The 13,878-nt window shown below is 39.8% G+C and overlaps 1 protein-coding gene and 1 long non-coding RNA gene across 2 annotated transcripts in view; both read right to left on the bottom strand.

The window, feature by feature from the left end:
- Window positions 1-2,296: 2,296 nt before the first annotated feature.
- LOC124293102 lies at window positions 2,297-11,931 on the bottom strand. Its single transcript, XR_006903019.1, has 3 exons — window positions 11,611-11,931; window positions 2,529-2,972; window positions 2,297-2,452 (listed from the first exon to the last, which is right to left on the bottom strand). It is a non-coding gene; the product is annotated as an uncharacterized LOC124293102 (long non-coding RNA).
- Window positions 11,932-12,274: 343 nt separating this feature from the next.
- LOC107223837 overlaps window positions 12,275-13,878 on the bottom strand; it is a 53,721-nt gene continuing 52,117 nt past the window's right edge. Inside the window, exons 6-7 of the transcript XR_006904195.1 lie at window positions 12,931-12,989; window positions 12,275-12,794 (exon numbers count right to left, since the gene is read on the bottom strand). The gene's annotated coding sequence lies outside the window, so the exon portion shown is untranslated. The remainder of the gene's footprint in view (window positions 12,795-12,930; window positions 12,990-13,878) is intronic.

Consider the following 13,878-nt stretch of genomic DNA (forward strand, 5'->3'; position numbering starts at 1 on the left):
CCGAAATTGAATTTTTTACATTTGTTGTACGAACGATTCTTATTCAGATGACCGAGGAATAAATTCGTATACATGTATATTAAAAAAAAAAAAAATCAAATAAACATGGCGAGTTCAATTCAGTGAGTGGTTTCTAATTAATTAGCTTTTTCGCAATTGAACGCTAAATTTGTATAATCTAGATCAGCTGACAGCGCGAGTTTAACAAAGCGACACGCGTAATACGACTTGTTTTCGAAAAACGAAAAGAATATAAGCATTCGATGACATCGAAGGCAAGGATTGTCCGAAAGCTTTTGAAACAGCCTGTTCGAACAATGGGAAATAAGGGAACAACAACAACGCCATGGCTACGCGCGCAAGATTCATCCCTCACAATTAGTCGGCCGTAACGTAATCACGGGGTGGTCGCGTCGACTAATAGATGCAGTGGTACACTTAATCCTGGCAAATGTAAATAGCGCGTTGGGTGTTTCGATGCCATTACTGCAGGGAACGTGCATGCACACACCTGTGGGGAAGGTGTAACGTACACCTAGAGGATGCAGACGTGGTTGTCGAGTGGTTAGAGGCGTATCTGGATACCGTATACACCCATCCACCGTCCAACGGAGTTCGGAATACTCTGAATAATTTAATGGGGGTGGGCGACATTTGCAGCCAGCGTGAGAACGATACAGATGTCACAGATGCGGAGTCAGCCTCCCGGGCCTCGTGTTCATCCCCAAAACGCGGAGTTTTCCATCTCCGCGACTCTCATCTTTTCTCTTCCTCTGTCTCGAATGAAAGTAGAGGAAAACATTAGGTGTCAGCCAATTGGGAGAAAGCAACGTAGGGCATTTATTTCTCTTGGTAGTATTCCCCGAACTTTAAACGCCGGTAATAACAGGCACGGAAGAGCCTCGGTCCTTTGCTTATCTCAAAGTTCTACGGCAGGTAACAAAAACAAGCCGGTTAGCCGGAAGATCGTTAGCAAAGTTACCTAGAACAATGTGCTACGTCTTGCCGGCAACAATGGTATAACTGCAGTTTGCCGACAGTTTGAGAGTTCGAGGATGTTTCTACCCTCGTGTGCTCGTTGGTTATAGCTGACCTACCTGTTAGGTGTATATCCTACTGTCACGTTACGTTGTTACGGGGAAATTATCTCCTCTTATCAGCTAACCAAGATTTCATTCCGGTTATTAGAATCGTCCGGCAAACTTTCTCGTCCCCCGTTATAACTCGGCTCTTGCAGATTTCTCCGCGTGAAAATCGAGTTCATCGACAAAAGTCCCGGTAACAATGCAGTTCGCAGCTCTTTAGACCCCCGCTTAAAAGAGCCTTTTGTGCCAAATATGCCAATGCTTATGGTTTTCAATAACTCTTCGTTCCCGCGAGTCGCGAGGACGATTAAATTTTTAACAACCCCTCGCCGTTTCGCACAATCATTTACTCTGCGACGAATATCCCGTCGCCAAGCCAACATTCCATGACCCTCCCGAGGCAAACGTTGCACAACTTTTCGCCCTTTCGTTACGTTTTAAAAAACTCATTTCCGAGGCACTGGTCTGCCACCGAGTTGTTACAGTGAAATAGATTTTCCTAAGAACACAAAGTTGGCCAGCAACAAGCCGACTTCGATATCAGTGAAGTACTTGTTCAGTTTTGGTGAAATAATTAAACAAATCAATTTCAGTATCAGAACTGTTGCAGACAATAAAATAAGAAATCACAGTCCGCCTTGTTCTTTTCAAGAAAAGTATCTTCGCGGCTATTTTCACATGCTCCAAATGTGTATCGGATGAACAGCAAAAGGTGAGACACCACGGAGCAATGAAAATATCCGAAACACTCAAGGTGGAACTGTTTGAGTTAAAAAAAAGTAAGCTGTTTACTGTGCACTTACTGATCCGTTATGACGGTACAAACATCGTGGACAGGCGTTTACATGTAAATGTCAAATTCAACTTTTTTCTTCTTCTTCCATGAATGCTGAACGTTAACGGAAACTTTAGGGTAAAAATAATCATTGTGCAATTTTATAACGACTTTCGCGAAGCTGACTTTTCAAGACATGAGCATGTTTTTTTATTACGGTTTACTAAGTTTTAGACTATCCTCAAGGTGCGAAGTAACAATTTTTGTTAAGCATGCATCGTTGCAGCAACGTCACTAATTTCGACCCCAGAATGTCGAGCTTACTCAGTTTCAACGTTATTTCAGAGTCACTGTACAGACGCAGAGTTGTAAAATGATGTATTCTACAGTTTTATAAATAATAGCTTTCGATCGACACCATTGTACTTACAATTGATCTTCCGTTCTGCTTAGCTGTCCTTGACCCATTCTCAACGTTGATTTCGACGTTACATATTTTTCTGGCATAGTTTCAACCCGATCCACGATCTCAGAATAGACGGTTGCGTTGAAGGTGCCTGCAGCCTTTGAGCAGGACCTGAAATCCTCGAAGCTTTGTGCTGCGGTTAGAAGTTGAATGAAATCGATACGAAGTACTCAAGGTGAATAAAACGGTTGAAAATATTTACGCAACGATTGATTAGAGAGTCGGGAACTTCTCTTGGCTGCTTCCTGCTTCCTGCTTCCCGCACCGGTTGTCTGGAGCTTTTACGTAGGGCGGCAGGCAGTTCGGCGTCCTCACAAAGGGAATCAATTCGCACCGCGGTCTGAATTATTCTAATCTTATTTTATTGCGTTACCTTTGGTCGGGCTTTGATGTTATTCCTGCGGCTTACGCTCCCGAATCAACGTCTGCGGCGGCCAACCCTCCCGCAAGCTCTCTCCTCCTGGGACCGACGGACGACTTCAACCCCGTCGAAGTGGCTTTCCTGATCGAGTACAAGCCGCGTCTGTGTGCGTATATATAAGCGATGACTCGGACCGCCGAACCTTGTGAGCCTTTGAGCTTACTGTATCGTGTGCAGGAAAGAAAGCTCGGGCGTCGTGACGCGCCCCGGGAGCTCACCACTTTCCTGTAAATAAACAGGGCGTCGTAATGGAGAGCGACTCGAGGAGGCACTACGTGAGACTGTCTTCGTCACCCGCTGGTTTTTCGACACCCACGTACGAAAAGTTGGCGCCGCTTAATATTCCTGGTCTTCGATGGTTTTACGGTCTGCATCGTGTAGGCTTCGATCAGCGGCTACCGGAACTACTTTACGCCTATCCAAGGTGTTGTTTGGCAATTTCAGGCTTCCTACACAGCTGTTAAACACTTACGTGCCGCTACTCCCAACGCTGGAAGTGATAGAAGAAGGAAGGGGTCGGTTTTAAGGGAGGTGGGCGATTACAACGTTATGCTTGGTTTATTATTAACGATCAAGTAATTGAATTATAACAGTGATCAATGTAAAGGAGTTGATTTGAGGATAGCGCTTGGATTGATATGGAGAAATATAGTTAGAAGTGACTCGTGTGAAAGCTAAGATACCTACGAGTGAAGAGTTAAAAGAATGTGGGAGACTCGGTAGTTGTAGTTTAGAGATGAAGAGGATTCAGCACTGTGAAAAATTTCATCTGTCATAGTAACTAGAATAATTCAGTAAAACAGGTATCGTTAAAAAAACTGTTTGAATATTGTTGGAATTATAAAAAACGAGGTACACGTAACCATTTTGCGCTATCGTCGATCCTTTTTCGGTAATTGCAACGCAAAATCAGTTTGTGACAAAATATAGTAACAGCGATCGTAATGAGAAAGAATAATAACGGATACTAAACATTCTGGTAACAGCTAGAAAACTAATTTTCATTTTGTACCTCTAACAATATTTTTCGATTGTGATAAAAAATGAAAATAGTTAAGGACTGAGCGGTAAACGGGACTACAAATTTCTCTCAGTGAGGGTATAAAGTGACTATAAGAATGTGGGAAAGGAATATAAGGTCTGAAAGCCGTAACGGGACCTCCATTGGGCCGAAAGCTTGCAGGTCGAAGGTGCAGGAAGAAAGGAAGGGAACTAAGCAGTGTGCCTGGAATCCTGAGGAGGCAACGGACAGACAATCCTCTGCCTTATCTGTAGCCTAGGTGATTGAATTAGCTGCTATTGAAATTCAATCATTTCGAGCCACGATACACGGCGAACGAAGCTTGCATGCTGATTATCTTGTTCTTATCAGCGAAGACGACGGTGCTCGAATCAGGGCGCTCTGTACGTGTTGAAGCGCTGTCTTTGAACCTTTGTACAAGCGTGTATTTATATCTTTGCACACCCTCATCCACCCTCTGACTCGCGACATCGAGTTGCATATTAATCAGAACTCAGACAATGCTTTGCCGAAACTCGACCACACCGCTGCAGTAGCACGAGGATCACAAAGCCTTCCAGATTATTCGCAACTTCCACGATCAATTCCCCGGGCCTACCGGTCATTTTAAGAAGTTGACGAGCGTAAGAATGTGAATTTTGTTACTTAACAAATTCAATTGATTCGGAATCATGTGTTCGGAACAGAGCATTATTCTTAAAAGTTACACAAGATGTTAATAGATATATCTTGTGCAGCGAATTAACGTTAATTGAGCATGTATCGTGCTTTTATGAAAATAATTCATCCGATGCGATTTGTACGGGATTTATTTACGCTTATTAAAATGAGCTCAAGTCCATTATAATTGATGGAACGGTATGTTGTTGGCTCCGAAAAAAAAAAAAATTCACTAATGTTGTAATTGCTCCGAAATTAACATAGTAACTTGATTTTTTCCGGAAAAAATTCGTGGATCACTATCGTTGCAGCTTTTGCGTTTTTCCTTTATCAGTTTGGTTCATTGAAACAATTTCTTACTAATCGCCAGACTTTATTCGCCTCTTATATAATGTTTACGCAAATGCTTATTAGAATGATAATTTGAAAAAATCCAATTACGTCAATTAGGGTTGGTCCAAGACGACGTTTCGGAGGAATAGAAGAAAAACGAGAACGCAATATGAACTGCGAAAAAATATCAAGGAAAGAAGGCCGTAGATTTTCATTTCTAAATTTTCATCGCACCCAAGTACATACATATCTGTGCATATATTTTCTTGGGCGTAAGAAAATATTCCGTGTAAAATGATAAGCGCAATCTTATACTTGGAATTTTCTAGGTTCTCCTGCCTTCCTGACTCGCTCCTTCCGCACATTTTTCTTCCTGTACTTTCTCCCCTTTCTCACCCTTACGGACGGTGAAAAAATATTCTATCGAAATGTGAAAAAGAGGATGTCAGAAAAAACAAAGAAAAAAAAAACATTCACAGGGTACAGCTGACGTAGGATGTAAGTGTGACCGTAAAATGGTTACGCGATACTTTTAGCCTGATTCCATAACTAATGGATTTCTACTGGTATTAATCGCGTCAACGGTCGCATGTTTCTTTAGCCAGAAATTTTGCTGAAGGTTTACGCAACTGCTACTGGGAAATGCTAACTACATATCTTCGCGGGGCGGGGTTGAAATTCCGAATTTGAAAAGGATCGAAAACGCCAGGTTTCGAATCATTTGGCGGCGAAACTTGAAGCAAAGAAATCAAACTTTGAGGAAACATTAAAGTTTTCAATGATCTGAAACCCGACACTCAGTTCCGAAAGTGATAAGATCTGAAAGGGCGAAATTCCGAAAGGACAAAATGCCGAAAGGGCTTAACAACAAGTCAATGTTCCGAAAGTGCGAAAATGAGAAAATTGAAAAATCTGAAATATTGAAATTCCGAATGAACGAAGATTTTTAGTTCCGTGAATTTCGTTACTTTGATCTTTCTTTGTTATGGATTTTCGATATTTTTACGTACGATCAATCCTGGTCATTCTTATTTTAGGTTTTTCTGATTTTTTACACCCACTCGTTGAGCAAACTACGCTGTGTGAGTATATTTTAATTTTCGGAATCTTACTCTATCGAAACTTTATTTTTTGGAATCCTGCTCTATCGTAGCTTGAATTTGCGGAATCTTGCATTTTGGAACTTTGAGCCGGCGGGCTTTTGACCATTCGAAAATTTGTGGTTTCCTAAAAGTATGATTTCTATAATTTTAGTTTCGCCACCAAATAATTCGGAATTAGGTGCTTTCGGAACTTTTCAAATTCAGAACTTGAACTTTTTTAAAAAAGGAGGATCCAAATTCTTGATTTTGAAGTTCAGGACTAGTATGTGAATAACATTTACTTGTAAAAAATAACGATGTCAAGTTCACAAGTCGCAATCCTTTTACAAACCAGACAATTGAATTCCCTCCTAATTTGAAATGGTCTTATCTAATTTCCTTCAAAATTTTACGCAAGCTTTCAAACACTTCTGCATCTACTTGATTTAGTCCCCTTGATCACATACAAGGATAAAATTACGCTGAGAGGGCGGTAATAATAAACAGCCTGTATCTAATTCCTGTACCTATCATTGCGATTAAAATTGTACGAAGCTTTCATGGCCTCTGGGATAATTTCCTAATTTGTGCAAGATCGAGAATAGTTGTCGTGCGATTGTTTACAAGACGAGATTACACACACTGTAAGTAAACGCTGCTCGTGACAAGCAGCTGTCGTGATAATTCGTCCGATGTGTGCAGCTATTGTTGGCGCTCCAGGGGTCTAATACACATGTATAGATTATACGTCTCGTGGAGTAATTGTGCTGTCAACCCCTGCTGCGAGCATCGCAATTTCAATAACTAATTGTACATACACCTTCCATTCGTCTAATTTCAATGCCACAAATATCGTGTTCCATTCAGTGGTTATGATCGGTATGATACACGTAACCTACGTTTACCGAGTCCTGAACGATTATCCCGGTATAAATTGAAACGATTCTGGTTTCGTTGTGCAACTCGTACAACCTAATTCTCCGCCCTTTCACTCTCTCTCTCTCTCTCTCTCTCTCTCTCTCTCTCTCTCTCTCTCTCTCTCTTTCTCTCTGCGGGAACAACGATCAATCAACTAACCGTAAAGTAATTCAACCGAATTATCATAGTCGAGAAACTTCGGCGCCTCTGCGCGCCGGGTGCTTAAAAAGCTCGTTTCTAATAACAGGGCAAGTGCAATTAAAAATGAACCGTCGATCATTGCGGAGCAACGTTTTGAAAGATGAGAGTCCTCAGAGTTACAGATATCTACACCATGAGCACACCGAAAGGCGACGTTCAGCCCGTCGAGTACTTAATTATCAAAGAGTCTTACTCTCGAGGTTATCTACCCCGGACGACGTTTACCTTTTCACCACTTGCGAGTGTAATTCACGGCTGTTCTGAAACCGCTGCAACGCGTTCCGTCGAGATCCCATTAAGGAGCTAACGACGATATTATCAGAGAAGGTGGCTGCTTCTGTACAGGAAATTTAACGGCCAATCTGTACTCGTGTATCAATTTTTTTTCACCGAAATTACGCCGAATGATGAATTGCGTCTGGAAGCTCCGCGGAATGATACATCTTTCTTAAAGGTACGCGCACACGTGCGTGATGCTTGCAAATATATACGCGATCGGAGAAAACGATAAGAATGTGTCGGCTACCTCTGCCGCAGTTTTGTCTTGTTTCCTTTCCGCCCTCATTTCCGAATGAAAATCAACGCGGAAAAAAATATACGGCCTCCGAGGCGGTGCGGTTAAATCGTGACGGTAATTTCGAGGAACGAAGACGTTAGCTCTGCCACGTCCGCAATTTTGGCGCCTCGGATAATATCTTTCGGAAAATCTACCCCCTCCCTTTCCTCCCTCTCGCCCCTCGTTTATACCCTTGCTCTTCTTAGTTGCCTATCGCGAGGAACGAGAAAAGCTGGAAAAAGTAAAACAGAGGGAAAATAAAGCTGCAAATGTGGGCGAGTTTATCACCTACAGGGATTTTCGCGCCTGCTAAGATCGGGATTTACCTTTATCCTCTGCATACGCCTGACGCAGCCTCCTTAAATCGCTCTCAGGGAATCTTGCCTGAGTTAGGCGGTACTTCCGGTCTCATGTCAGAACTTTGGGACGACGAATGAGAAGAAAATACAAGGGAAGTCCTGGAAATTGGTTGACGAAGTGCTCATTCATTGATTATTGTCTATGGGTGTGGTGAAGAAATCATCCAGTGAGGTGGAGAATAAAAGTGCGTTTTTAGAAAGTAAACTCAAACTATTAATACCGTGTGCCAAAAAACTTTTGGAAGTATGTATTTAATTGAATAAGGTCACGAACACGTTTTGGATAGTAAATAAATGCGATTCGTCAAAATTTTTCTGCACTTGACCGAACATACAGTTTCAAGAGCAGAGGTTACTGATTATATTTTCAATAAACCGAATGCAATACCGTTTCGTGCTCAATTTGAACAATTAACACTGGACGCTGTATTATTGGATTTGTTATCTATATCGTGAAATTATGAGTTCCTCAATGTGCTCCAATTATCTCTACTCGTTCAACTATTTGACAAATAAATTTATCGTGATTCCAGACTGTTGATGAAAATATAACAAATCCTTTTTCAACTGCCGAGTATTCGTGCATTTACAAAAGTATAACCGTATGGATATATCAAGTTTGGAGTTGGGTAAAATCATAAATTCAATAGATGCGTAATCAAATTAAAGATGATACAGTGAAACTAAAGCTCAATCTCCATCTTTCATGAGAAAAAATATTTTACTTTAGCACGAAACAAAATTAAAAACATGAAATTTTAATGAAAAAAGTTTAGTTCATTCTAATCACTTTATTGTTATATATATTTTTTTTTTTATACCATATTCGAATTCTTTATCCAGTTCTGATGGGTTAGGTTTAGAAATGAATGTTCAATAAATTTAAAGTATTACGTAACAAGTCATTTGTTCTCAATTCAAAAATCTGTAATGATTCCGTGCACCAAATTTACTATTTGGAGAAATTTATTCATGAAAAAAAAAAAAACGCTAATTATCATTTTCGATTAAAAATAAGGATTTGCTATTGAGAAACCAGTGAATTTTGAGCAATCTAAAACTAATGATAACTGATTTTTTGTTCGAGATGCTTGGTTAAAAAATTTTCACCCATGTCTAGAAAATATTTTTCAATTTCAATACAACACTATCGGTTTCCGGGACGATTTTGTGAACATTTTTTTTTCAGTTTTTTACAGACTTTCAGCTGGAAATATCTTTTTACTCGAACATGATTATCTTACTCACAAATTTTATGCAAAGATCGTTAACTTCGAGCAATCCATTATAACGCGCAGATTATAAAAAAAAGTGATCACAATAATGCAGTGTATATGGTAAGATGGCTTCTTTAATACATCACAAAACAAAATACCCTAGATTTGAAAATTTATACTATCCAATTATATGTACTCAGCCGATTATTCGTCTTAGTATCTCTACATTATTACTTTAATATTATTATTTCCGCCATACTCACACATACGTTGACGTTTAACTAACTCACTGTCTAAACTTTATTACCCATGTATCACCTGACGTACACTCCCGCCTTTCCCCGTAATTAGCAATTATCCGTATTAACTATTGTACGTGTTCCCTAATATTATTATTCTTTTGTATTTACTTGCCCTGCGCCGCCTTAGAGGATATTTCCGATGGCTGTAATAAACCCTACTCTACTCTACTCTGTTCTTTGATTGGCAAACCGTAGCTGCAGGTGGATAATGTGGGATGTTGTACGTGACACGGTGAAGTTTTCGGCGGCATATAAGGTCGAGGATTCGAATCGCGGGTCGGGGTCGGGGGTTGAAAATAGTAGCGAACATTGGGGTGAAGAGGAAGGACGGGGGCGGAGGGGGGAGGGGGCGAGAAGGCCTTTGTATGCAAAGCGGCTGGGTCGAATTTACCGCACGGTGGTTATGTAAATGCTTTCAGATTTATGTTTCAGGTATTGCACATTGAATCACTGATTTAGCGTATTTTTAACCCCGCGTAGCGCAGCAGCCTCCTTTACGCACCGCCGAGTAACGCGGCGTAACATTATCGACGTATATACAATGTAACATCATATATCCGTAATACTTTTACCCAAATATGCGCTTCAAAGTCGTGACAATCTCGAGTGCCACGCGACTCGAGAGTCACTCGTAACTTCACGACGATTGTTTCACATCGACCCGCTCGTCGTCAATTCCGGTACACTTGCGCTATTTGTCGGGAATAACGAAAGCTCCGGATACGGAACGTAACGCGATTATTACTGCTCAGCAAGGTTCGAGCTTTCCGGTTCAAGCTATAAACGGGGCTTGTACCTACGACTGTAGAGAGCTGGAAATGTGAATGAATCTTTGGAGTTTATATATCGACAAGTAATTACGTAATTCGATTCAGGTTCGCAGTGTCGCTCACCGTGGGAATCATGAACAAGTCTGCCAGTTCAACTACATGCGAAGAATCTGGTTTCAGTCTGAATGTGGTATTCTTACAAAAGGTGGAATAAAACGTTTAGCCCCCCCCCCCCCCCCCCCCCTCCTCTTTCCGATCTACTAGTCGTCGTAGATAAAAAATATACAAGAGCTTTCGCATGTCACAGAATGAATAAAGTTTCTGCGTCAACCAGTATTACTGTAAAAATAGTCTTGTTTCTGACTTTTATCTAGAAACACGTATCGCCAATAAAACATAGGTACTACAAACGACTCGTTGATAATTTCGTGTGAGAAACGATAAACCTGCACAAGCTTTGAAGTGAACAATGTGGTTTAGATTAATCGGTGCAGTTAGAGATTAACAAGAATTCTTGATTTTTGGAATAGCGATGGAACGACGAAGGAAACTATAATTTGTTGTAAACCAACCTGCAGAAGATGTGTAATAATTTGAAACTACACGGCGAAAATGTCGAATCAACCGAAAAAATCGAAGTGACGATTGCTTGAAATTTTAGAAAAATTATCGAAACCCGCGGCCCGAAGATATTTCAAATTTGAGTGAAAAAAAATAAAAAATCGTTTTTGTATTAGCAATAACAAATCGCATCGTCGGATATTAGAAGACTCGACTTTGATAGCTCAGAATTACAACGAGTAATACTTGATAGAGGAACGGCTTATTGGCCGATATCGATAAAGACATTATCTACAGCTGGGGTATAAAAATGACAGAATAAGTATACGCAGGGACACAAGCTCTCGAGATTTGAAAATATTGAAAATAGATATCCACATTTACCTGTATCTACGAAAGAGGCTTAAAATCGTTTGAAAAATTTACGAAACTTGTATGCTGATACATGGTAAACATTATAAGAGTAATTATCACAAGTTTAGATGTCACTGAAAAAATTCATTCATTTCATCTCCTGCCAATTCAAAATGACCGATTTTTAATTCATTCAATCTTCTCGCTCTCGTTCGAGGGAATCTCGCAGCTTTGCGAACTCGCAAAATCCGCCCACTCTGTTCAACTTTAATTTTCACACTCGGTTCTCCAGCACATTGAATCTTGATAAAAATTCTCAAGTTTCCAAACTGAAGGGCAACAAAATTGAAATTTATATTCTAGCTGGCTACCGTGTATTGAACATATTTCCCACACATAACTGGTAATTAACCAACATAACTGCAGGTACGATGCAATAATTTTCTCTCATTAACCGTCTTTTTTTCTCAAGCTCGTCGACGAACTTTCAAATTACGTGAAATACGTATACCTAGAAACTCAACTTTACCTTGAACTCCTTTTTTTCCTTTTCGGTGAATGGTAACGAGCTTCCTTGTGAAATAGAACGAGCAAATGCCATCGTCCGTGAAATGAGGGAGAACTCACACAACTATAAAACTTTTCAAACTAGAATTATAACCACGAATCTTTTTGTTTAATTGTCAATTTTCGAAACCCTCACCGTCGGTTTTTCTTATCAATTTTTGTCCGAATTTTCATCCAACAAGCTTCGCAAAATGTAAACAGTACTCCGAACTTGTTTCAACACTAATATCGCCAGATCTGTAACCGTTCAAACGTCCGAGAGATCTTGACAAGTGTTTATCGCGCAGCGTTCGCTGATGGACTGACGTTCTCAACACTTGATTACAGTGTAACCGGTAACTTGACTTCGATTATGTTTTGAAATGGACTGACAGTATTGTAAATAGTATTAGCCCTGTACGACCAATCGATCTGCTCGTTTGTCAACAAGACGTTCTGTCCCACTGTGTTTACTTCGCAATACAATAATCTTCACAGAGTAATTAATTTGTAGCACTGAATTCTTTCTCGATTACAAAAATGCTTTCACTGGATCGCAATTATTTATTTATTATTTATTCAACTAAAATGATTTACATAGTAATCTCAGAATCGTTAAATGAATCACACAGAGATAATCAAAGTTACCTGTTCGTGGCCTGGTACAGAAACTTAAAGAAAATAAACAACTAACGACGTAAAATCCTAGAATGACAATTAAATAGAATACATAACTTTGTAATAAGTGAACATCCTTATAATTATGTTGATAACATTCTAATATTTGATAATTTAATGACACCCATTTTTTAGCTCAATTTTCAGTGAACTTTTAGAATTAGCGGAATTAGCACCACTAAAGTCCCAAAGTTGGGTGATTGAAACTCGAATACAGACTCACTTGATACGCTATAGAAGCGAGAGATGCTCGCGATTTGGTGTCAGGATGTGGAGTTTACTTCGGAAAGGAAATTTTCCAGGTCCGTGGATTACACCACCACGCAATATAGTTCATGTCTGGTTCTGATTCCAACCACGGCGTGGTTTCCTCAAGTATAACTCGTGCTTGCGTGCAAATAACGGCAGCAGCAGGTGTTGACCACACCTTCATGACACGACTGACAGTAGTGAGGGTCGAAACACTTCCTCTTCGATCTTGTTCAAAAACTTAAGAGAATAAAGTTTGGATAAATTTTCTAAACCTATAAGAAGTGACCAGTTGAGTTGAGGCGTAATAATTCCGTTATTTTTGTGGTTGAATTGGCTTTGAATTGACTTTACCTTAGGTTTCAGATCTACGTACCTTTTCTGGAATTGAAGCTCGACGTTGGCGTAGAAGGGTTGGTGGTGGGAGGCTAACAACTATGAACAAAGGGCCGGAGGTTGCGTAAATGTAACATTTATTTGGCATAAATTATGACAATAGATACATTGATTAAGTATAGATACAAAATGAATTGACTTAGACAGGACTGTGGTGAGAATACAATGTAAACTTATCGTGTTCGATACATCGTCCATTCAATACATCGCGTACTGCCTGCATTCATAACCGTCTTATTATCATTCCATTCGTCATTCAGCGTATCAATTTCGGTGATTATATATACAGAGACGTTAACGCAAAGTAAGAAATTCGACGAATCCCTTGGGTATCTTATTGGTCGATGGTTAAGCGCCGTGTGATGTCAGAGCGTTTGAAAACTATATCTCGACGAAACGAACACTTTACAATCATAAGTGAGGCCAACTGGGAAAAAATAAATTTTCGCTTTTTAATGACGATTTGATTTTAAACACCCCGCGTATATGCAATACATTCGTATCGAGAATTAGAGGCGTATGTAAGTAATTATACATCAATATCTGCACAATTTGTGCAACCCGTCGGTATTTCACCTGCCTTCGCAGAAAACAACGCAAATGGTTTATAATCCTTGATTACAGCTGATTTCAATAAATTGATCAGGTGTTATTATATCGTATGTACCACAATTCTGAGTTGAGATAATTGCTCGAGCTTATCAACTGATTTCAAACAAATTACGTGGATGTTTTTTCTTCACGTTCTACGGGCAATTCAGATATCAGCGTTAAGAATCATAAATTTATTGAATCGAGAATAACAACAAGGATTGAATATAATACATTGATTATTAATTGAGCGTCTCGTTTATAGCGTCAGATACATTGCACTTCAGCTAACCGCACAATGAATATATTTACGTATTATAATACATATTCATATGGT

This window comes from Neodiprion lecontei, chromosome 1 (genome assembly GCF_021901455.1).
Source record: "Neodiprion lecontei isolate iyNeoLeco1 chromosome 1, iyNeoLeco1.1, whole genome shotgun sequence".
Taxonomy (NCBI): Eukaryota; Metazoa; Arthropoda; class Insecta; order Hymenoptera; family Diprionidae; genus Neodiprion; species Neodiprion lecontei.